The sequence below is a fragment of the Malaclemys terrapin genome, chromosome 13 (assembly GCF_027887155.1).
Source record: "Malaclemys terrapin pileata isolate rMalTer1 chromosome 13, rMalTer1.hap1, whole genome shotgun sequence".
In the NCBI taxonomy this organism is placed as follows: domain Eukaryota; kingdom Metazoa; phylum Chordata; order Testudines; family Emydidae; genus Malaclemys; species Malaclemys terrapin.
In genome coordinates this window covers 18,195,215-18,218,877 of record NC_071517.1, presented here as the reverse complement: position 1 = coordinate 18,218,877, position 23,663 = coordinate 18,195,215, and the positions used below count along the sequence as shown (strand labels likewise).

Sequence of the window (23,663 nt, the reverse complement as noted above, 5' to 3'; positions counted from 1 at the left end):
ACTTTTTTGAGCCCTGTTATAGTTTTGGCCTTTGCAACTTCCCCTGGCAATGAATTCCACAGGCTGACTGTGCGTTGTGTGAAGAAGTGCTTCCTTTTGTTTGTTTAAAACTTGCTGCCTATTAATTTCATTGTGTGACCCCTAGTTGTTGTGTTGTATGAAGGAGTAAATAACACTTCCTTATTCACTTTCTCCCCAATGTTCATGGTTTTATAGACCTCTTGTCATATCCCCCTTTTAGTCGTCTCTTTTCCAAGCTGAAAAGTCCCAATCTTTTTAATCTCTCCTCATATGGAAGCTGTTCCATACCCTTACTCATTTTTGTTGCCCTTCTCTGTACCTTTCCCTATTCTAATGTATCTTTTTTGAGATGAGGTGACCAGATTTGCATGCGGTATTCGAATGGTGGGCGTACCATGGTTAGAATGTTCCTAAGAACAGCCTTTCTCATCAGATTTCTAGCACTGTCTGCCTCTAATTAGGCCAGAATTACCACAGAAACCATCTGTCATGGTACTTCAGCAGTTCTGCTTTCAGCTGGCATCAAGGGCAGCAGAGGTGTCTGTGAGGACAGGGCGGGTACCTTTCTGCATCTCACAAGAGCCTCTGCTCGGGTTTGTTTGAGTTTTGGGTAAGGGTCTCATGGCTTTTCTTACTCTGTCGAGGTTGGTTTGCCAATCTCTAGTCTCCGACAGATGTGGAAGCAGCTGGTCACTACAGTAGCCTATGGACATCAACCTCTAGTAATAGTCATAGAAGCTGGGGGTGGCACAGGTGACTAATAGTCCTGGGCATGCAGGTTCCTGGAATTTTCCAGTTTGTAAAGTTAATTCACTTGGAATAAGTAAGTTGGGGGCGGGGAGGAGGAAAGAAAAGGGTTTCTGTGCCTGTGGGAGCTAGACTCTGGTGACAGCCCTGGCCTTGTCCCTAGTTAGGAAGTGGGATCGTCCAAGGGTCTCTGGTTGTGGCAGCCTATGCAGTGAGGAGCCCGGCTGCTTCCCCTAGGGCCTACAGTAGTCTACACTACAAAGCACGGATTGTTCTATGGCACCATGCTAGGCCCTGGAGCTTTCAGTGCTGCAGACATGGCGAAATCCCAGCATCTTTGGGTGAGGTCAGCAATGGGAGAACTCTAAGAACGGTTTTGCACTAGTATAGGAGAAGCGTTTGGGGGGGGGGATGGGAAAAGGCCTATGGCTGCACATCCCAGCCCAGAATGTGCAGGTGGTTGGGCAATGCAAATGGGCCGAGGCCAGAAGTGAGGAGTATCTTTGGAGCCCACACTGTGAGTGCCCCCTGCCGTCTGAGGCCCCTGCAGCCCCTCATTTGGAGTCCCCCCCAAAGGGCCTGGTATGCTGCCCTCTGAAGTCTGCTCTTCCATTTTATTCTCTGCTCTTTGCCCTTAGGTGGCTTATTTGACCTCCAGACCCCCTTGTGGGTAGAGTGCGGTGGAAGCAGCTTGTTTTGTCTTGTCCCAGGCTAGGAACCGCTGCTCCTTTCAGCCTGGCAAGTGTCAGCAAAACTGCAGTTGTTAAAGGGATGTGAAGCCTTGGTTTGGCCTGGCCTGGCTGTGTCATCTGGGCTCTGCTTTCCTGCTTCCCTTTATTTATTCTCTGGTTCCCCCACTGCGGCCCTGAAGGGTACATGGCCCATTTTCCTGGGAGTGGGACCAAGGGCAGCAGCAGCAGCCAAACCCTGGGTTCGGGACATATTGTAAATTCAGAGACAATAATGGAGACATCAGATCCCAGCTTCACTCCAAATATTTACATTACTAGCTCTACTATTTAAATGAGGAGACAGGGTGCTTGCAGCTGGCCCAGCCCTACAGCTATCAGCTGTGCTTTCCCTCCCCCTCCCTCCCCCCCCCCCCGCCTCTGTCCCCACCCCCCTCTTCCTGCAGGAGCAAACCCCAGACAGCACTTTCTCCACTGTTAGAGAGATGGGGGGGGGGGAGGTGGGGACGGGTAATGGGCTGTGGATCCTTTTGCTTCCGAGTTCAGATCGAGCCCAGTCTCTTGGCTGTTGGGTGACGTGAAAAGAGTGGATGGGCCCATGTCTGGTTCGCAGTGGGAGCGCATTCGTATTGCTGATAGTGGGGACAGTGTTGGTAGAGAGGTCTAGGCCTGGCTGGTTTTGTCCCTGAGCTGCTGTGCCTCATCCTTCCAGTCAGTGCTGGGGCACACTGCTGCGCTGCGTGTCTGCCACCTTTCCTTTCACAATCGCTGCAGCCCATTAGCCCCACTGCCTCACCCATGTCTCCACCCCCGGGCAGATGCTGGCAGAGTTTAGGGTCTGGTTGCTCCGCAGTTGTCTTTCACCAGCGCACTCTAGCACTCCCTTTTTTCCTTCCTTTGTACGTAAAGGACAGCACTGAGGAAGAGGAAAGGGACCTTGGGCGAGGAAGAGGTTTATTGTTATCCCTGACGTGGTCCGAAAAGCTGCCCCTGGATTAATGAAAGCTCTCAGTGCTTCGCAGCTGTGACTCAGGCGTTCGCTGTGATTGCTTTTCCAAAGTCGTTGGCCAGCGCTCAGCGCTGATTGTCCCAGCAGTACATGCAATGAGTTCTGGGTGTCCTGGGCTCTCGCCGGACCAAAGCTCCCACTGACCGCTAACTATAATTACTAAGGCGACCTTTCTCTTCAACAGAGAGGGAACATTTCCTTTTCTACTCTTAATGTATTTCTCTGTAAGGGCTTGACTTCACTGTAGTGCTAGCTTGCGTGCTGTCCCTGACCTGTCCACACGCAGAAATCTGTAGCTCATGTTAAGTGGGGCTTTAAACTCTAAATAGCGGGCCTCTCTGGGGCATATGGGTTGAAGCTTGAGTGGCGATGGGTGAGCTAGTAATGCAGTGGGGAGGCAGCTACAGCTCGAGGTAAGACCGCAGTGAATTTTCATGGTGTTGGAACATGTGTCCCTAGAGAACGGGGAGATTGGGGAAGTTTCCTCCACCAGTGTGCCTGAAACCTGACCTGCAGGGACCACCCTCAAGGTGGGAGGGGAGTTCTGTCTCCATGGCTCTTTCAGTTCTTGCCACCTCTGCTCCCCTTGCCGGTGCAGACACCATTGGCTCAGGCGGAGAAGTGAGGAACATGGATTTCTGGCAAATGGGCCATTACAACCCCTATCCCTGGTGATAATGCTGGAGATGGGCCTGGGTTATGTGTTTTATAGTGTTTTGAGTCTGACCCCCTAGTTCCAAACTGGCCTCAATCTGTAATAATGATCCAAATGCCACTGAAGCTGGTGGGAGAGAGGGGCTTGGAATCCAGATTTTGCAGCTTGGTCCCTTTTCCATGTGACAGGGATATGGCAATAAACCAAAGGACCCCTCTGGGGAAGTTCAGAAAGAGCATTATAGATTCCGGGAAATCAGGCCTGGTGGCATCTAAATTCCAGGGCAAAGGATGTTGGGAGAGCATCTGCCACGCAACCAACAGAGTGGTGGATAAGCGCCACCTCCGTTTGCACAGAAAATATTAACTTGAGTAGCCACCATGGCCACGCCACTCCTTGATCCTGGTGACTTGCGCAGCATTCAGCCTGATCTGGCTGCAGGGGAGGCATAGCGAGGGCTTGCAGAGACAGAGAAGGCAAACCGGATGAAACCTGCAAAGATCATTTGAGAGAGAAACTAGCACTGGAGAAAGAGATTGTTGCAAGTATCGGAATTCCCTGCTGGGAGCCCATCGCTTGTATATATTTATTTTAATTGCTAATGGAAAAGTAAATTTTGAGCAAGGGAGAAAGGGCCATTTTAGATCTTGGATTGATCATTCTTTTGAAGCAACTTTTAGTTCATCAGATGTTTCAAGCAGTAGTGTCCCAGGGAGGGGAAATGGGAAAGGGATGAGGGTTGGGAGGAGAGAGAGAAAGGGAAAGAATCCGTCCCAGTACTACTTGGCAGCAGCTGCCTCCTTGCAGCGCTGATCTTTCCCCTGCCCTGTTGAAGCCAGTGCTGCTTGGGATATTAAGAGTGACTGATCGGCCGCTCCTTTGCTTTCGCTCTTCTTTCCCCCTTCCTCCCTCCTTGGTTTCCTGGGTTGTTGTTTAAGGAGAGTGGCATGATGGTGTGTTTATAGTGCTGTCAAATTCTGGGCGGCTTGTGTACATGTCACGACTGCTAGGAACAAGCTGCCTCTGAAGAGCATGGCCTCCTGTGGAGCCAGTGTGGGGAGGCAGAGGGCTGGTAAAGACGCTGGCAGGCTTTCCCCAGTTGTCTCCTCTTTCGCTGCAGTTGATCTGAATCTTCACCTCTTCTCCAGACTGGAGCTCACCAGTGAGATGAGTTTGGCGGTCTCATTAGAGTCCCCATGGGACACTTGTCCAGACCTCAAAGTGGCAATTCTTCAACAAAAAAACTTCAAAAACAGACTCCAACGTGAGACTGCAGAACTGGAATTAATTTGCAAACTAGATACCATCAGATTAGGCCTGAATAAAGACTGGTTGGGTCATTACAAAACCTAAACTTAATTTCCCCAATACTAATTTCTCCCTACTGTTACTCGTTACTCACACCTTCTTGTCAACTGTCTGTAATGGGCCACTCTCTTACCACTTCAAAAGTTATTTTTCCTCCCTTGGTATCCTGCTGTTAATTGATTTATCTCGTTAGACTGACCTCACACTTGGTAAAGCAACCCTCATCCTTTCATGTATTTATACCTGCTCCTGTATTTTTTACTTCATCCATCTGATGAAATGGGTTCTAGCCCACGAAAGCTTATGCCCAAATAAATTTGTTAGTCTCTAAGGTGCCACAAGGACTCCTCGTTTTTTTTGCTGATACAGATTAACACGGCTACCACTGAAACCTGTTACAAAAATACTAGTTGATTCTGTAGGATTGGCTCTTATTGCGCAGGAGAGGAGTAGGCCTGGAATAGCGTAAGGCAGGGGTTCTCAAACTGGGGGTTGGGACCCTCAGGGGGTCGCGAGGTTATTACATGGGGGGTCACGAGCTGTCAGCCTCCACCCCAAACCGCGCTTTGCCTCCAGCATTTATAATGGTGTTAAATATATAAAAAAGTGTTTTTAATTTATTAGGTGGGTTGCACTCAGAGGCTTTCTATGTGAGAGGGGTCACCAGTACAAAAGTTTGAGAACCACTGGTGTAAGGTATAGCAGGGCAAGATTGGGGGGCATTGCCAAAGTTGTGAGGGGTCTCAGGGCAGGACTGAGGGGCAGTGCTCTGTGCATGTGAGCGGGGTCCCCAGGATCGGAATAGCCAGCAGGCCCAAAGGGCACCGGCAGAACTGTGAGGTGGAAGAACTTGTACAGCTCCGCGCTATATTTGGCTCCAGACAGATCTGTTAAACCCTCCCTCTTCCCAAGCTTGCTCAAAGCTGCTTGGTGGCACTTCTCCCTGTTAGGACACGTTGTCAAACAAAGATTTAGTAATTTAAACTATTGAAGGTGATGAAATCTCCTTTCCAGAACCTGGCATTAATCCTCCGTCGCTCCATGCTCAGCCACCCACCGCAAGTGGTCTTGACATTTCTTTTGCTCCTACGCCTTCCCCTCAGGATACGTGACTCGCATCAGAGATGGCATCTGTCAGCAGAGTCTGCCTCTGATGTGACAGGGGACCTTTAGCTTCATTCGACAAGGGAGACAGGCTATAGCTACACTCGAGAGCATACAGCATTGGTGCAGCTGCGCCGCTGTACGCTCTCGAGTGTAGCTGCTCTAAGCCGACAGGAGAGAGCTCTCCCGTCCACTTAATTAACCGATCCCCAACGAACGGTGGTAGCAACTCGCCCACTGACCTAGCACTGCCCACGCCGGTGCTTAGGTCGGTGTAACTTATGTTGCTCAGGAGAGTGGCTTATTGGCACCTCTGAGCGACCTACGTTATACCAACGTAAGCCGTAAGGTAGACATAGCCTAAGCCATGCTGGACAGTCCAGAGCAATGGTTGCTCTCAACCCTTTGTGGCTGTTTCCCCACGTGTGCCCAGCACTTCATTGCCAAAATAGGATTGATGCTGTCTGCGTGATGTACAACAGTGGTCATGATGCAGGTGACCAAGGCTGCAGATGAGGTTAAAAAAATCATCTCTGGAAAAACAGCATTGTCCCCAAGGAAGAAACAGAATGAAAATCTCCAGCACAATTGTGGTATTTTCTACGGCAGGGAGAAGGGTGGCTTAAGTCAATCAGCCAAATCTTCAAATGCATCTTAATTTACAAAGACAAGTGAAAATTGGGTAATCCCTTTCCCTTCCTAGAGAATTGTTGTCTCAAAAGACATCTCCAAAATTTAGCCGCCTTCTACCCCTGACTTTCTAGGATATAACTTTGGAGATCTTTAGTACCCTCAATCCAAGGATCTCAAAGCACTTTAGTGAACTAAACCTCACAATCCCTCTGTGAGGGAGGGAAATATCGCAATCCCATTGTACTGATGGGGAAACTGAGGCATGGATAAGGGAAGTGACTTGACCAAGGTCCCCCAGCAAGTTGATGTCAAAGCTGGGAATAGAATTCAAGGGGCTGATTTTTTCTGTTGCCTTACACCAGTGCAAAATAGGTGTAAAGTGCTCCCATTCTTATTTGGTAGCATTTTGTCCAGGTGAAACGACTTTCCCCAGATGAGAATTGAGCCCAAAGCCTTTTTGTCTATCCAGTACAGTAACAGACAAGGTCTGAATTTGACTTAATCTGGGAGCTGTTTGTTGCTGTTCTTAATACTTGAACTCCTCTGCTTTTCCACATTCAAATGGGCATCTGCTAAAATGATGCAATGGTTCCTAGTGGCTGAGTGTACCACATGGACTATTACAGGTAATCATCATAATTTAAATGAACACACGCGGAAGGGACGTTGCTTGGAGATGTTTGGTTTAGATGAGATTTCTGCGATTTCATTTACTGCCACCTTTTCTCTTTTTCTGTTTACATGCTGTCACCGACCCCCACTTTACAATGGTCCTAACGTTAATCTGCCCATCACCTTAAACTGTTGTACGTAACGCGTGTGTCCACCTGGGAACTACACTGAAGCCATTTCAGCTCTGTTCTGACACTCGGTAAAAGGCATTATAAAGCGTATGCGCTAACTGAGGGCTTGGCTGCACAGCAAGCGACTGTGCTGCAGTAGTGTCCGGACGGGACGTTGCTTGGTGGCAAGCGGATGCCCTGTTGATTCACAGTGCGAGTTCCTGTGCAGTAACTTGCGCAGACAAGCCCTAAGAGTAATGTGACCATCCCAAACGCATGCTGCTTGATGCTATTATACCACACCAAGCCCTTGTGTCATGTGGACGTGCCGCAGCAAGGCTGGCTGAGCAGGAGAGTGATGTGGTCTCCTCATCCAAGCACAAGAGTAGGATCCAGGAATTCCTGAGTTCTATTCTTCTCTCTCATGCTAATTCACTTGGTCACTTTGGGAAAGTTGCTGAACTCCTCTGCCTCCATTTCCCTCTCCGTAAATTGAGGATCATAATATCTCCTGGGGGTGCTTTGATGATCAGTCAGTGAACGTTTGCAAGGCAGTGTACCTAAGTGTTATGGTGACCGTCGACCATTTGTAACTCGTTTTTTAGCGTACATGTCAGGTCCAGACTAGATGTTCTGTGCTCCTCTTGGCACACGCAAGCGTAACCCATGGTGAGCGTCTGTTCCAGGTTCCCTTCTGTGTCCCAGCCATAAAAGCTGTGACTTTGTTACCACACTCTCTAGGGAGCTTAGCACAAGCTGTAGCAGTTTATGCTTTTAGCTCTGGAAGTCCCCAGTTCAATCCCTGGGCTGTCTACCAAGATGGCAGCCATCACACAAGTATAACTCCTAGTATCGTTGGAAGGAAGCTGTGAATGACCTGCATGCACATTATTAACATATCTAATATTCCTATATTCTTTCCATAGCCCTTTACTTCACCTGGCACTAAAATGCAGCCACCTCTGGCATAGATCTTGGCCGCTGTTTACGAGTACAGCAACCCCACATAGCAGTTTAGGATTGGAAGTGCGGAAGAATGTCATGTCCATTTGAATGTAGGGGGGTCAGTGAAGTGTAAGAATGTAATTATTCAAGCTGGAATATGGCCAGAAAACTGGAGATAACATCCTGCCATTCTGGTAACAAGTGTCCTGGGATATTTAATGACCACGAATGGGTCGGATCTCAGTTCTATGGCTCACTGAAAGACGGCACCTACAAAAAAGCTCCCCCTCCCTAGGAACCCCAGCTCACCATCTGGTAGCCCTTTAAAGAAAATCTGTGTTTTGGAATAATACTGTTGTATATTCTGAAATAAACAGTTTAACTGGCTCTGGCTTATTCCCATAAGAGTCTCATGTATCTAAAAATGCAATGAGAGCTTTCAGTGCTTAAGCAAGCAAACAAACATAACCCTGAGGTTACAGAAATCATGTGCGGGATGTTTAGTGGGAAGCTGCCGCCTCTGCTTTCAGCTCTGCAGTCTCTGCAGAGCCTGACCCAGGTTACAAAGCAGTTAGCATAGGTCCTGTAGGAAACGGCATCCCTTTCTGTTTGTTTACTTTGGTCTCCTTCAGTGCTTTGTGAACAGAGGTTTCCTTGTCCACGGCATCACCTCAGCTGGGACTTGGTGTCTTTTTGTTTACAATATATCCACAGATGTTCGCCTCCCCATTCCCCAGGTGTCACCCAGAGATTTTTGCCTCCACATCTAAAACAGGGTGTTTGATGTCGGACGTTATTTCACGTAGCACAGAACAGATTGGGGGTGGGGAGAGCTCTCTCATGAAAACCCAGCAAAGATTTGTATTGCAGGCCGGGGGAGGGCAGGAGCCAGTGAGCCCACTGATGTCAATGGGAATCTTTCCATCTACTTCATTGAGTTTGGATCAGGCCCTACAGAGAGTCTTTCACTCTGGGAGAAAGGCACATGCTTTGCCCCCGACTTCGTTTTTGATGATTTGTCTGTTTTGCAGACGAGTGGGATTTTCCCAGAACTTTGTTGCTCAGCCCTATTTCCTCCTCTCTGTGTGACCCTCACGGGGAGATCCTAATTCTTAGCTTATGATTCCATGGTGTGTGATGACAGGCGTGCCCTGAGTTGTCGCAAAGTCAGTGTTACAATGACCTCTGTGCAGCAGTGGGAGGGGTGGACAGGCTGGGAGATGCACAAAAATGATTGTTCATCACTTAGGTTGCAGTGTGCACAGTTACGCTGGTGCAGTCATAGAGCAGGACATGTTTCCTGTGCCAACGTAATACTCACAATCGCAGGGCCTGGTCCTGCCACCTCACGTTACTGGGCGCGGTGCTTACAGGAGCCCCACAGTGTGAGTGTAGGTGGCAGAGTCAGGTTCTATAGTGTCTACACTCCTCTGCCTCCTGGCGTTTGCAGGATCAAGCCTTAGGAGAGATCTGAGAAACATAGACAACAGTTCCATCGAGATGGGATGTAGAGTGATTAAAGCTGAGAACCGCCAGGTCGGAAGGCTTTGTGGAGGAAGTAGGTTTTAGAGAAGGATTTTTTGGTGGGAGAGAGCATGAGCAGTGAAGGGAAATTATGAAACCCACAATACAAATCTGTTCCTTTACATATTTCAAAGCATTTTCCGAGGACCAAGGAACACATGCATACACACACGTTACCATTTACTGTATTAAAGGAAGCTGTACCCCGACTTTCTGTTTGAACACGCGTTTCCTTATAGGAGCAAAGAGTTGCTGCATTTGTGTGTAGTAAACTAGGCTGATTACAGCAAGGTGCCTTGGAGAGAGACAGCTGCTTTTCCCCTGGGAATCCACACTGGGGGGATTCTTTTTTTCAGTATCATGATCGTTTTCACTCTGACCACCCAGTTACCCTCGTAAAGCCAGTCCCTGAGTGGGGGCCAGGATGGTAAGGTGAGGGTGAGGTTTCAGGTCGCTACCCCCCCCCCCCGGATAGTTTTGCTTGCTGAGCCCAGATGGGGGATCAAGATCAGGGCCAGCTCCAGGTTTTCTGCTGTCCCAAGCGGGGGGGGAGCCACGGCAGCGCAATCGTGCTGCTCCACTCTTCGGCAGCAATTCGGCGGCAGGTCCTTCGCTCCGAGAGGAACTGAGGGACCCGCCGCCGAAGACCCGGATGTGCTGCCCCAAAAGCGGTTGGAGTGCCGCCCCTTGGTACTGGCCACCCCAAGCACCTGCTTCTTTAGCTGGTGCCTGGAGCCAGCCCTGATCAAGATGGATCCCGTCCAAGGGTATTGCAAAGGACATGCCAATGTGCACTGCATTTGGCGCTCCTAGAAGCATTCTCTGCTGAAGCCCCTGCAGGCCTGATGATACACAGGGCAGAATCCAGCACTTAGACAGAGCTGGAGCTGCTCATGTTATCTTTTAAACTGGGTAAACAAAAACACACCAGAAAACAGAAACACCTTTTTCGTGGCTGTATGCTACTTGGCTTTATGCAGATGTTGCACTGTCAACACAAACACAGACAGCTTTTGGGAGGAGAAGGGGGAGAAAGAGATTCTATTATCTCTTCCTACTATCATGGACAGTCTGTCCTTGATAAAGTGAGCAAGCACAAGGCAGCCAGTCATCATACATCAGTATACTGCATCCTGTACAGGTAACAGCAGTAATGTACATTTACAAGTATCTTTCATCCCAGAGGCTTTACAAAACGCATACAGGCATAAATACACCCAGCGCTAATATGCAGCCACCTCTGGGGCAGAACTTGGCAGCAGTTTAACACACAATGATATTATGGAAACTGCCTAAGGTCTTCAGGGTGAGGCCCCGTGTGGAATAAGTGCAGAATATGCACTCCTGAGAGGTCAGTGCTGTTGATAATTGATTTGCGGTGCAGGCTGGAGCAGGGAGGTTTCTGCCCTGTCACAGGTAGGGAAGAAAAATATAATGGAATCTGCAGGGGAAAGGCAGAAATTTGGGTTGGTGGAATGTGCTGCTATTAGACCACTTATAAATGAACCCCTGTCTTGGGAAATGAAGGACTTGGGGGTGGGGGGGCTACATAGGGGGTAAGGACTAGATTTTTAAAGGGGAGTTAGATGACTAAATGCCTCTAAAAATCTGGCCCTATGAGTATTAGCCATGCAGTGGTGGGAGAACCATGCAACGAATCTGTAGACGCAGCCCCTTTGGTACTGTGTTGTGCTAGGCACCCAGGAGGACTAGCACCCAGGGCCTGCCTGCAGGGCTGATCTACGGCATTGGCCTTTATTTGGCTGTTATTGTTTTAATTAATAAGCCAACTTCCCTGCAGGAAGCCAGGAGGCGGGTCCTTTGGAACACGGGCTGTTTACTTCCCTTCTCTTGGCTCCGGGCTGCGCAGGCTATTTTTAAACTCTCCCATGTTGGTTTTTTTTTTTTTTCTGGGATTGTTTTGCTTCCTGAGGTCTTTTTTTTTTCCCCTCTCTCTCTCTTGCCCTTTTCTTTGCTCAGCTGCTGTGTGCAGGGGTGTGGTGACGCTGAGCAGGAAAGAGCCAGAAAAAGAGGCAAGCAAAGCATCAGGGAAGCTGAGAAGGTGAAAGTTTGAGCGATGGGCTGACGCAGCCCTAAAGCCAAGGTGATATCGGGCCCCATGATGCTTTAGATTAGAAGCATCTGCCCAAAGGAACGTGCTTCCGCTTGCAGGGCAGAAATGCAAGGCCCATTTGTCAAAGCCACTTTCCTTCCTTCACGCCAGGAGCATGGAATACTTGCCCTGCCCAAGACTAAAGTGGAGTTGGGGTGGGTCCCTCCTGCGCTGCTCAACAGTCTGTATCTTTCAGAGTAGCAGCCGTGTTAGTCTGTATCCGCAAAAAGAACAGGAGTACTTGTGGCACCTTAGAGACTAACAAATTTATTAGAGCATAAGCTTTCGTGGACTACAGTCCACTTTTGTTCTGTGTCTTTGGAGTCGTCTTCTGCATTCCTGGGCTGGTTTGAAAACCTCTTCAGTCGGACCAACCAGCTCTCTGCTTTCATGACCCGGTATTCCTGCTTGTCTTTATGGAAGAGGCTTGCAGTGATTAATAGAGATGAAACCAATGGGGTTCTATAGAAACGTCTCTCAAAGCCTGTAGAATCCTTTTTGTGGGCCTACTTCAGAGCCCAGTAAGGTCAGCAGGAAGACCCATTGACTTGGGTGGACTCGAATCGGGCCGTGTAGGAGTTCTGAGCAGTCCTATGGAATTCTGTGGTTGGGCTGTGAGGTTCTATGGGCTGGTCCAAAGAATAATTGTTTTCTGTTACATTCAGCTGGTCTTTTCAGACCACTGTTTGCCTAACCCTCACCCTTGGTCTGATCTTGGTTCAATGGAGTTGGTTCTCTCTAGTTTCCAGGAACTTTCAGGGAGGTTTATGGTACCGAAAAATGAGTCTGCAAATCACCCCTTAGGGACTGCACGTATTGACTGGGTCCTGCAACAAACTGAGCACTCCGGCCCCGATCCAGCGGAGCACTGAAGTGCATGAGCGATGCCAACGGAAGTGCTGATTTTGGCATATGCTTCGCTGGGTCATGGCTAGAAGAGTCAGAACCTTGGAGGATTGAGCCCGATAGGTCTGAACCTACAGCCCTTAGTCACACAGGTTGTTTGTTCCTCCTCACCCAAGTACTTCCATGGGAATACTCACCTGAGGGAAAGTTGCAGGTTCAGAGATTTTCAAGGCCAGAATAGACCATTGTTATCATCTACTCTGACCTCCTGCATATCGCAGGCCAGAGAACATCCCCCAGTAGTTAGTTATCAGGCCGTGTTCCCCTCTACTTGCTTGTGGAACTCCCTTTGATGTCTCTGCGAAACTAGAGTATATCCCACGTGCCTTGTCCCAAATCCTAATCTGGTGAGTTTATGACAAACTATTGAATCCTTCTGTCAGCATTGCAGAGCTAGCATAATTGCACCGCAGCCTCTCATTGGCTGTGCTGGTCAACAGCTAAGTAACCATTGAAATTCTGATTCCAGAATCTTTAATTCCTGTGGTGCTGGTGATTTTCGTGCAGACTAAACTCTGCTGAAACATTGAGTCAGCTTCACAATCCACTCCCATGCGTGATTGGCAGTGCTGTTCGCATAGACGGCACGTTACCAGAAAAGGAACTTAAATCTTGCAGCCTGCTCATAGAGTGAGATCCACAAATGGAGTATTGCCTAAATAAAGAAACTTTCCAGTACTCATCAAAATGTTGCCATTTCCTTTGCTATCACATTTGCTGGGAGAACATTATTTACCTTGGAATGTCTGATCTTCCAGACGCGTCTGTCTTTACGTGAGCAGGCCGCTCGGTCCAAGGGAATAAGATGAGGTTGAAGCACTCAGAGATCATAGTGATGAGCATGGTTTAAAACTCCCAGCTCACAGAACTGCGGTAGTGTCTGTCACAACAATGGCAGCGGGCAATGATGGTGTCCTCATCTGACCTACTTCCACCCTATCCCCACAGCAGTCTTGTGTAGAGAGGGTGGTGCAGTGAGCAGTTCAGATTTGAATCATACTTTCTGCTTTCCCATTCTCTGTTGTGCCTTCATCCAAAACTCAGACTGACCCTGAATCAATCTTTTATAAAATAGAGATTGGGGGGGAAAGGGGTTAATCATTAGAGGCACAAAACAGGAAAGAAAATGGCAGAAAAACTGGTGCCCTTGGGCTCTCCAGCTCAGCACTGGAGACTTGAAGGCTTTGGATAGTTTGGAAAAGCTCTTGGAGTCTGGACCTTTATTTTTAATTACTGTTCTGAATAGGACATTGATGATTTCATCAAGAATTAACTGCTGAGCATCAGTAATGTGCTTGGTGGTGGCATACAAGGCCTGGCTAGCAAGACAGAGTCTGCCTGAAAGAGCACACACGAGAAGCTAAGCCTGGGGCTAACACTTGCTTGGCTGCCCCATAGGGGCTTAAGGAAGGCAGGGCACAAGAACCTCTCCCCATTCTCCTTAGCAGTAGCCAGGTGCGGTTGCAGACCATGTGTTTTTCCCGGAGTGTCCTGTAAGTGTACGACACCCCTGAGTGACTGATGAGGGAGCCTATGGTAGAATCCTTCCTAGATTCCTCCCTGAGGCAGTGCGACTCTGCACCACCTCTACTATGCACCTGGGCCTATATAGTAGTGTACAGCTCACAGCTGCTCTCATCATAGAAATGTAGGGCTGGAAGGGATATTGAGAGGTCAGCAAGTCCAGCCCCCTGCACTGAGGCAGGACCAAGTAAACCTTAGACCATCCCTGACAGGTGGTTTGTCTTAAAAACCTCCAATGATGGGGATTCCATAGTCTCCGTTGGAAGGCTGTTCCAGAGCTTAACTACCCTTGGAGTTAGAAAGATTCCCTAATCTCTACCCTAAATCTCCCTTGCTGCAAATAGAGCCCATTACTTTTTGTCCTGCCTTCAGGGGACACTGAGAACAATTGAGCCCTACCTCTTTGTAACAGCCCTTTGCAGATTTGAAGACTATTATCAGCTCCCCCCTTCCCCCTTCTTCTTTTCTCCAGACTGAACAGGCCCAGTGTTTTTTAACAATACATGTGGTTTTCTATGGTGGGTTTCCTGGAAGAAATGGCTCACCAGAGGGATTTGAATGAGGAGAGGGGTGGAGTCTGGTGTACTGGGACTGGCTAGTCAGTCAGAGTTTAAAACCAGTAGGGACTACTGATCATCTAGTCTGATCTTGTGCACGTCCTGCTGCAGGCCACTAAACACCACCCCCACACCAAGCCAGCACCCAGAATTCAACCACAGCACTACAGCCCTTAGAAGACTAAAAACGGTTATATGCCACTGGTAGAGAACAGGCCAAATGCTCTCTGTCAACCTCAGGCAACCAATTATTTAGGAAAAAAGAACAAGAGTACTTGTGGCACCTTAGACTAACACATTTATTTGAGCATAAGCGTTCGTGGGCTACAGCCCACTTCATCGGATGCATGTAGTGGAAAATACAGTAGGAAGATATATATATACACAGAGAACATGAAACAATGGGTGTTACCATACACACTATAAGGAGAGTGATCAGTTAAGGTGAGCTATTATCAGCAGGAGAGAAAAAGAACTGTTTGTAGTGGTAATGAAAATGTTCCATTTCCAGCAATTTACAAGAAGGTGTGAGGAACTGTGGCGGGAGTGGGGGGAGAAGCATGGGGAAATAGTTTTACTTTGTGTAATGGCCCATCCACTCCCAGTCTTTATTCAAGCCTAATTTAATGGTGTCCAATTTGCAAATTAATTCCAATTCAGCAGTCTCTCGTTGGAGTCTGTTTTTGAATTTTTATTATTTAGGCTTAGCATTGGTATCCTCGATAGATTGTTCACTCTCTTATAAGAGATAAAAAAGGGATGGGAAAATTTTTGACTTCAACTATGGAGCAGCCAACCTGAAAAGGTTGAGACCCACTGCTCCAGAGTATTAAATTCCTCACCATTCTTCCCTCTGCCTTCATTACAAGGATTCTTTTGCCCCAGCAGAGATAATTCACTCTGGGTTCGGAATGGGGCAGGGGATAGCCTGATCCAGTATAGCCAACCCTTCTGGTCCATCTGTCCAATATCACGCCTCCAGAAGTAGCCTAGCATATCTGAGAGATGCTGCCTAGCATGTCCCCTTTCATTCCCAGATCACAGGGGCCTATAACAAAGGTGGATGTCGTTAGCTCCACTTTATGGGTTGAATAAGTGAGGCACAAAAGATCATAGCGAATCGGTGCTCTGGAAGTAGCGCCTAGTCTCCTGACTCCCAGCCCTTCTCTGCTGGACTGCACTTGCCCCTCAAAGTTAGGCAACAAATCCTATAATGCCTCCAGCCAAACCCCACAGGGGCCTTCCTGAATCCCACAGGCCTTCAGCTTACACCCTGAAGCCCGACATTTGGTAGCTTCCTCCCATTGTTCCTCACCTCAAGTCCGCGCTGCCAGCCTGGGAGATGGTGTTCTTCCTCACGGCACTGCATACAAAACAGACACAATCCTTTCCCAGCCCTTCTGAGGTTTGCTTGCTGCTTAATTGCAAGACCCCTGGTGGGACGTTCTTGTGCTGAGCTGATCAGTCACAAGGCACGGGCTGCTGGTGGAAAGACCTGCCTGTGGCAGGGGTCTAATGCACAGCAGTGGGGCTCGGCTCTGTCGCTCTGGTTAATGGCATCACTGGGGGACAGTGGCTGCTTCGTTTATGGGAAGAATGCTGGGAGGGAGCCAGGCACTGCTGGGGTGCTCCAGGGCTGCATGCCACACCCCACGTGTGCTCATAGCTGTGTCAGTGCGGGGGGTGGGTGGGGGCGCAGAAGCAGCAGCAGCTTTCATGACAAAAGTGGTCATATTGCAGCTGAGTGTCCGTTTCAGTCCCAGTCTCATGAACACAGGCTTGGAAATTTTAGCAAGAGGCTCCCTTGAGACCCCTCCAGTTCATCAGTGGAATCAGGACCGGGCAAAATGATGGGAAACCAACATCTTTCAAGGTTTTAGCTAGGATTTGCTGCTTCTAATTTCCCCAGTGTAAATGGCCCTGATGATTCTCTTTCCTCCGAGTCCATATTGAGTCAGTGCCCGGCATAGTGCTGGACGACACCGTGCTGCTGCATGGGTTGCCTTTCCCAGGAGAGGTAAAACCAGGCCACTTGTGGGTCTGGAAGATACAGGTACAGGAGCTTTAACCATTGCCAAATGCCAGGGCAGAGGATATTCTGCCAACCTCGCCCCCTTTCCCCCTGAAGATTCGATTGGACGAGTCTTTTGTGCAGCATGCCCTGAAGTGTTGCTGTGTTGTGTTAAACAGCTGCCGTAGTCCACCCCAGCACGGTCTGCATTTGAGCGGTGGATGAAGCAATCTAGCTCATCTGATCTTGATTTACATAGCCTGCCATCATAGTATCTGAGCACTTTGGGGTAGAGGGTGCTAGAAGAGGCCGGGTATTGCTGCTTTGTGATTGTGATTGGAGTCGGTGCCGGTCTGGGGATTTCATGTGGATGCTGTGGTCTGTACCTCAGTGCTTCGGAAACCCTCCTTCCGTATTGCACAGTTGGTTCTTGAGAGCAATAAAGACTTGATGCTTTCTGAGTGGTAGTTCCAACTGAAGAGGCACTTCACCTCTTTCATGAGGTAATACCTCTCATTGCATGGCACATAGAGTATGCAAACAGCTGTTTATCTTAGTTGGCGGTAATGCCCGAACCAGGCAGGTTAAGTGCAATGTTCAAATAACAGAGCAGGGTTCCCAGCCTGCAGTGGAGTTGCTGTACTGATGCAGGAGTCAGTGTGATGCTGTAGAGAGCTTGGTAGGGCAGGGACTGGCTAGACTGTGTTTGTACAGTGCCTGGAGATGCTACTGGAATAGAAATGCTAACGGAGCAGCCCATAGTTAACTGTCACTTCAGGGTAGGGAAAAGTGATATTTAATGAGCTCTTGCTTCTCTTTGAGTAGCATGTCTGGTTAGGTATCTTTCCCTGTTAGACTGCAGCACACTCCCTCTCTCACCCCTCCCCCCCCTTTTTCTCCCCCAATAACTAAGGCTCCTACCTAAAATTCTTGATCCTGGCTTCTTCAGAACTGCATCTGTCAACGTCCGTCTGGGGCCCCGTTCGCTGCACTGTCTGTGTATCACGCAGGCCTTAGCCTCTCAACGGCTTTGGAATTGTCTTGTTGGCCAGGTTGTATCACGCAGGCCTTAGCCTCTCAACGGCTTTGGAATTGTCTTGTTGGCCAGGTTGAAGGATCATGATTCCTGTGCTGCAGCGAAGGGAATGGAGGCGCTGAGAGTTTGTCTCTTGCCCACGATCACACACGGAGCCTGTAGCAGACTTCAGAATTGAACCTGATCTCCTGAGTCCCTGTCCAGTGCCTTAAAACTACGAGACTGACTGGCCTTCCCCCCCTTCATGGCTGCTCTGGCTGGGGGAGAGGTGTCTGTGGATTCTTCAGCTGCTGGATACTGCCTTCCTTGTGGTGCCCCATGCATGGCTACTGGGAGAGGCTGCCAGTGGCAGTCTGGTCCCCAGGCCACTGTTGCTTCCCACCAATCCCTCTCAGGGAGTGCACACGGTTGAGGCTTGTGGGAGGGGGAATGTATCCTGTGGACTGCTGAGTAAGAGGGGTCTCCAGAGAGAGTGACTCTCTCCCTACACCCTGGCGAGGGTATAGTGCAAAGCATCCAAGCGAGAGCCCTGGGGCTCCACCCACGTGAATATTGAGCAGCCATGATCATGCTCTAGTGCCCCCTCTTGGGAAGATGTTTATGAAAACAGAAGTTTCTAATCCCTACAGCACCTCACCAGTGGGGCCTGTAGCGTCTCTGGGTCCTGCGAGCCCTGCTCGTGGAGTTGAAGGTGGTGTAACTTGCATCATCTTGTCCCTTCCCAGACTTGCAGCCACTCACCAACATATAACATACCCTTCCCCTCGCCCCTTACATGTTACCTCTGAGCATGGCCAACCCAGCCTAACTGATGCGTAAGGGCCGTGTTGATGACCGAATGGGAATTCAAACCCACTTCGAGGGGCCTGGAAGATATGACATCAGCAGACTCCCTTGTACACCCCTTTGAATTGGTCCTAAAACTCCAGCCACTCCTGAAACGTGGGGCTCATGGCGACCCCAGGCGCTGCAGATTATGCCGGTAAGACATGCAGCTTCCACGCGCCTCAAATCCGGTTCTGCTCATAGCAGACCCAAGCATGGGCATGGCTGTTTAATCTGTACAGGGCTCCACCATCTCCCTGCAGGATAACCCCTGAGACTGAGCTGCTGCAGCAAATCGGTGCAATCTCCATCACAGCCCCACACCCACCTTCCCCGTGCTATCTTGCAGCTGCGCGCTTTCCCAGCAGTTGGCTGGCCTGTACTTTGCAGCACTCAGGCTCATGGCGAGGGGAAGAGGAACCTTCTGAACATAAGTGTAACTAACGAATGGTTGGGCGGCGGTGTGTCAGCAGCTGCATTTACAATCTGCTGGCAAAGTGGCGCTGGAGTTCCTGCCACGTGGAATGCTTTCCTGACCCTGTACGCTGGAGAAAGCTGGAGCAGATGGTTCCCATTGCTGAGCGGGGAGGCTGCTGCTCTGACAAATACATGTGTCAGAGGGACTGAGAGTTCACAGGCCTCTCTTCCTTCTCCTCTGGGTTCAGGCGTTCAAAGAGCTTCCCCCAGGAGACAGAATGCAGGGGATCCACGCTCCGCTGCAGGGAAACATTTGTAAGTGTTTTTCCAAAGGAGAAAGGAGGGGAAGGATGGTCCAGTGGTTAGGGCACTGGTCTAGGACTTGGAGACCAGGGTTCATTCCCTGCCCCACCAGAGGCTTCCTGTGTGACCTTGGGAACTGAGGGTATGTTGAGACTGCAGGCACAAGGATTCTAGCTCAGGAAGACAGAGCAGAGCCAGCTGTAATCTAGCTAGCAAGGGTCCCAAAACAGTAAGCCGCAGTGGCATGGGCTAGTCCTGGGAGGAATTACCAGGTTTCTGGTTGGGTTCTGTACAGCTCATGTTGCCATGGCTTCCAGGGCCCAAGATAGCTAAATTAAATCTAGATCAGGTATATCAGCACTAGCTGTAATCACACCTTGCGATTGTAATTGAGATGTACCCTTGGTGCTGCTGTGCCTCAGTTCCCCCTGTGTAACGGGGAGAGTAGCCCTGCCCTACCTCATGAAAACCTATTTCCCTATGCTAATTTTCCCCCCTATGTTACTGACACCTTCTTGTCAACTGTTGGAAATGGGCCATCCTGATTATCACTACAAAAGTTTTTTTTTCTCCTGCTGATAGTAGCCCACCTTAACTGATTACTCTCGTTATAGTTGGTATGGCAACACCCATTTTTTTTCATGTTCTCTGTGTGTATATATCTTCCTACTGTATTTTCCACTGCATGCATCCGATGAAGTGGGTTTTAGGCCACGAAAGCTTATGCTCAAATAAATTTGTTAGTCTCTAAGGTGCCACAAGTACTCCTCGTTCTTTTTACTAAAGACTGTGCGGTGCTTCGATACCACAGGGATGGGGCCCAGATAAGTACCTAAGAGAATGTGTGTGAACTAGGGATGTATCTGGCCACTGGGAATTCAGGTGTTTGCTGAACAGCAGCATATTCCTCTCCTCCACTCTGGAATTAATACATTCTAGACAAGGAAACGCAGTGGATCTAATTTACCTCGATTTCAGTAAGGCATTTGGTATGGTTCCACATGGGGAATTAGTAGCTAAATTGGAAAAGATGGGGATCAATAAGAAAATTGAAAGGTGGATAAGGAACTGGTTAAATGGGGTGACTACAACAGGTCTTACTGAAAGGTGAACTGTCAGGCTGGAGGGAGGTTACTAGTGGAGTTCCTCAGGGATCGGTTTTGGGACCAATCTTATTTAATCTTTTTATTACTGACCTTGGCACAAAAAGCGGGAATGTGCTAATAAAGCTTGCGGATGAGACAAAGCTGGGAGGTATTGCCAATACAGAGGAGGACTGGGATATCATACAGGAAGATCTGGATGACCTTGTAAACTGGAGTAATAGGATGAAATTTAATAGTGAAAAGTGCAAGGTCATACATTTAGGGATTAATAACAAGAATTTTTGTTATAATATGGGGACGCATCAGTTGGAAGTAACAGAGGAGGAGAAGGACCTCGGAGTATTGATTGATCACAGGATGACTATGAGCCGCCAATGTGATATGGCCATGAAAAAAGCTAATGTGGTCTTAGGAAGAATCAGACAAGGTATTTCCAGTAGAGAGAGGGAGGTGTTAGTACCGTCATACAAGGCACTAGTGAGACCTCATCTGGAATACTGTGTGAGGTTCTGGTCTCCCATGTTTAAGAACGATGAATTCAGACTGGAACAGGTACAGAGAAGGGCTACTAGGATGATCCGAGGAATGGAAAACCTGTCATATGAAAGGAGACTCAAAGAGCTTGGCTTGTTTAGCTTAACCGAAAGAAGGCTGAGGGGAGATACGATTGCTCTCTATAAATATATCAGAGGGATAAATACCAGGGAGGGAGAGGAATTATTTAAGCTCAGTACCAATGCGGACACAAGAACAAATGGATATAAACTGGCCATCAGGAAGTTTAGACTTGAAATTAGACGAAGGTTTCTAACCATCAGAGGAGTGAAGTTCTGGAACAGCTTCCCGAGGGGAGCAGTGGGGGCAAAAGACATATCTGGCTTCAAGATTAAGCTTGATAAGTTTATGGAGGAGATGGTATGATGGGATAGCCTAATTTTGGCAATTAATTGATCTTTCACTATTTGTGGTAAATATGCCCAATGGTCTGTGATGGGATGTTAGATGTGGTGGGATCTGAGTTACTACAGAGAATTCTGGCTGGTGAGTCTTGCCCTCATGCTCAGGGTTTAGCTGATCGCCATATTTGGGGTCGAGAAGGAATTTTCCTCCAGGGCAGATTGGCAGAGGTCCTGGGGGTTTTTCGCCTTCCTCTGTAGCGTGGGGCAAAGGTCACATGCTGGAGGATTCTCTGCACCTTGAAGTCTTTAAACCACGATTTGAGGACTTCAGTAGGTCACACATAGGTTAGGGGTTTGTTACAGGAGTGAGTAGGTGAGATTTTGTGGCCTGCATTGTGCAGGAGGTCAGACGAGACGATCATAATGGTCCCTTCTGACCTTAAAGTCTATGATTCTATGCCTCACAGTCAGGACAAGCACCTCTGCTTCTGGGATATATGGGACCAAGCTGATGGGACAACTCCTGAGCAGCATATGTGTCGTCGTTTATGGGCCAGACTCAGACATGAGTATTACAGCACCTGGTCCTTTGCCTAATTGTTGTTGAGATAAAGGAGTAAGTGCACCCTGATCTGGGGGGCAGGGCAGCAGGCACCATTTAATAGCCATCCTATTACAGAAAGGCAGATGGCCCCCCTATTTGCTATGCCGCCACGGTAGGGCTGCTACTTCTGAGACTGGCCCTGTGTTTTCTAAGGAGGAGCTGGCAGGTAGCAGACCTAACTCTTTGCCTGACTAGAAAGACACTGATCTGTCCTGAGGTTCTCTTGCCCTTTGTCCCTGTCTCTGCAACTGCACAGTAGCAGGCTCCTAGGGGACCCAGCAAGAGCTAAGGCTGCTTTAGGCAGCTGCTCCTGGTCAGAGCATCCATCAGGTTTGGAAGGGCTCATGCAGCTGCATGCTGACCCTACCTTCTTTTGCTCTCAAATTTCAGTGGAGTCCCAACCCCAAGGAGCTCATGCACAGAGGAGAAGCAGGATTTGGTGCTGATGCCTTCTCCACACCTCCTTGGCCTGTCCCTGTCATTGCATGTGGCAGGCGGGGAGACACCAGGGCTTGTTTCTCTTCCGTGCATTCTGGTCCCCTTGCTAAGGGTGTGTGCTGTGAAGTAAGTGGGTTTTAGGGCATTACTGTAGCACAGGGAGGCTGAGTAATCAAGAGTAGCTATGTTTTCTTCTTTCCCTTTCCCACTTTCCCTCCTGCTGTGCGTGTGCTGTTCATCTCTTGCTCCCTGTGCCTGACATACAGGGACCCACTGTATGGGGCCGTGGAGTTGATGCCTTCTCATCAGGTGCCTATTCCTTTAACGGGCTAACATCAGGGGTGGGCAGGGTCAGTCATGCCTGGCCAGTCTGACGCAAACCAGGCTGGGATCTGACCCTGGGCTATTGTGGGGTGGGATCATCAGGTTGGAGGAGTTTATAATAATAGTTGGTGGAAGAGAGATGGATTGATGTGGATGGACCCAGCCTGCCAGGATACTCTGTGCTTCCTTTGAATTCTGAAGTGCAGGTCCAGCGAACTCAGGTTTCTGGGGCCACGCAATACTTATTGGCTTTCCCCAGACAGATTCCTGGGTCATGGATTTCAGAGTTGCCTTCTTAGTGGGAAAACTGTCTCCATGTGTTAAAGGGGCCAGAGGGAATGCTGTGGGCCCCTTGAGACTGGGACAGCAAGAACACCAGAAAACTTCACTTCCAATAACATGCAGCTTTGTAGCGCCTCTCAGACAGGCTGATTACTCAGCTCTGGTATGCGAATGACTGAAAGCAGTGGTGTAAAAACATTCTGCAGTCTATTGATTAAACCAAAGCACTCCATGCTAAGCTCACACTGAAGCCTAAGCCTGAGAACCAGAACTCACTGTCGGTGTGCAATGCTGGATGAATCACTTAGCAGCTCTGTGCCTCAGTTTCCCGATCAGTAAAATGAGGCAGATCATGGTTGGTTCTGTAATAGTGTCTAGAGGCCCCACCGGCACATCCCTGCCCCAAAGTGGCTGTGGTGAAGCTAAATTCCTTAATGTTTTAAAAGCGTATTGCGATCCTCGGGTAGAAGGCTATTGAGAAATACAAAGTATTGGTATAGAAGATTTATTCAGAGTCTGATCCCTTGTTATTAAAATATAACATAAGCGTCTCTCTCAGTGGTATGTTTATCGGGGATTTCCTGGTCTTCTACAGTTGTTTTGGACACTTTCATGAGGGTGGGTTTGGATTACTTTGCTCCAAGTGAACCACTCGACTCTCAGAAGTTGTATATGTACCTCTGCGCCCTTTGAGGTGGAATCGCAGTGGCTGGCTACTCGGAGTGTAACCAAGCTAAAGCCAGCCAGCAGGCCCCCATTAGGACCTGGTTCCAGTCTGCCTTGTACCTTGTGAAGTCATTTATACCTGTGCAAAGCAGGAGACAAAACATTACCCCTAGGGTGAGTGGAGAATACTAATAAGGTGGCAACCTGTACTAGAGGCGTAAAAGATACTCAAGTT

General features: G+C 48.8%; 1 protein-coding gene across 3 annotated transcripts in view; it reads left to right on the top strand.

The window, feature by feature from the left end:
• Positions 1–23,663, top strand: part of SEPTIN9 (septin 9) — a 252,992-nt gene that overhangs the window by 114,475 nt on the left and 114,854 nt on the right. The gene's annotated exons all lie outside the window — the stretch shown is intronic.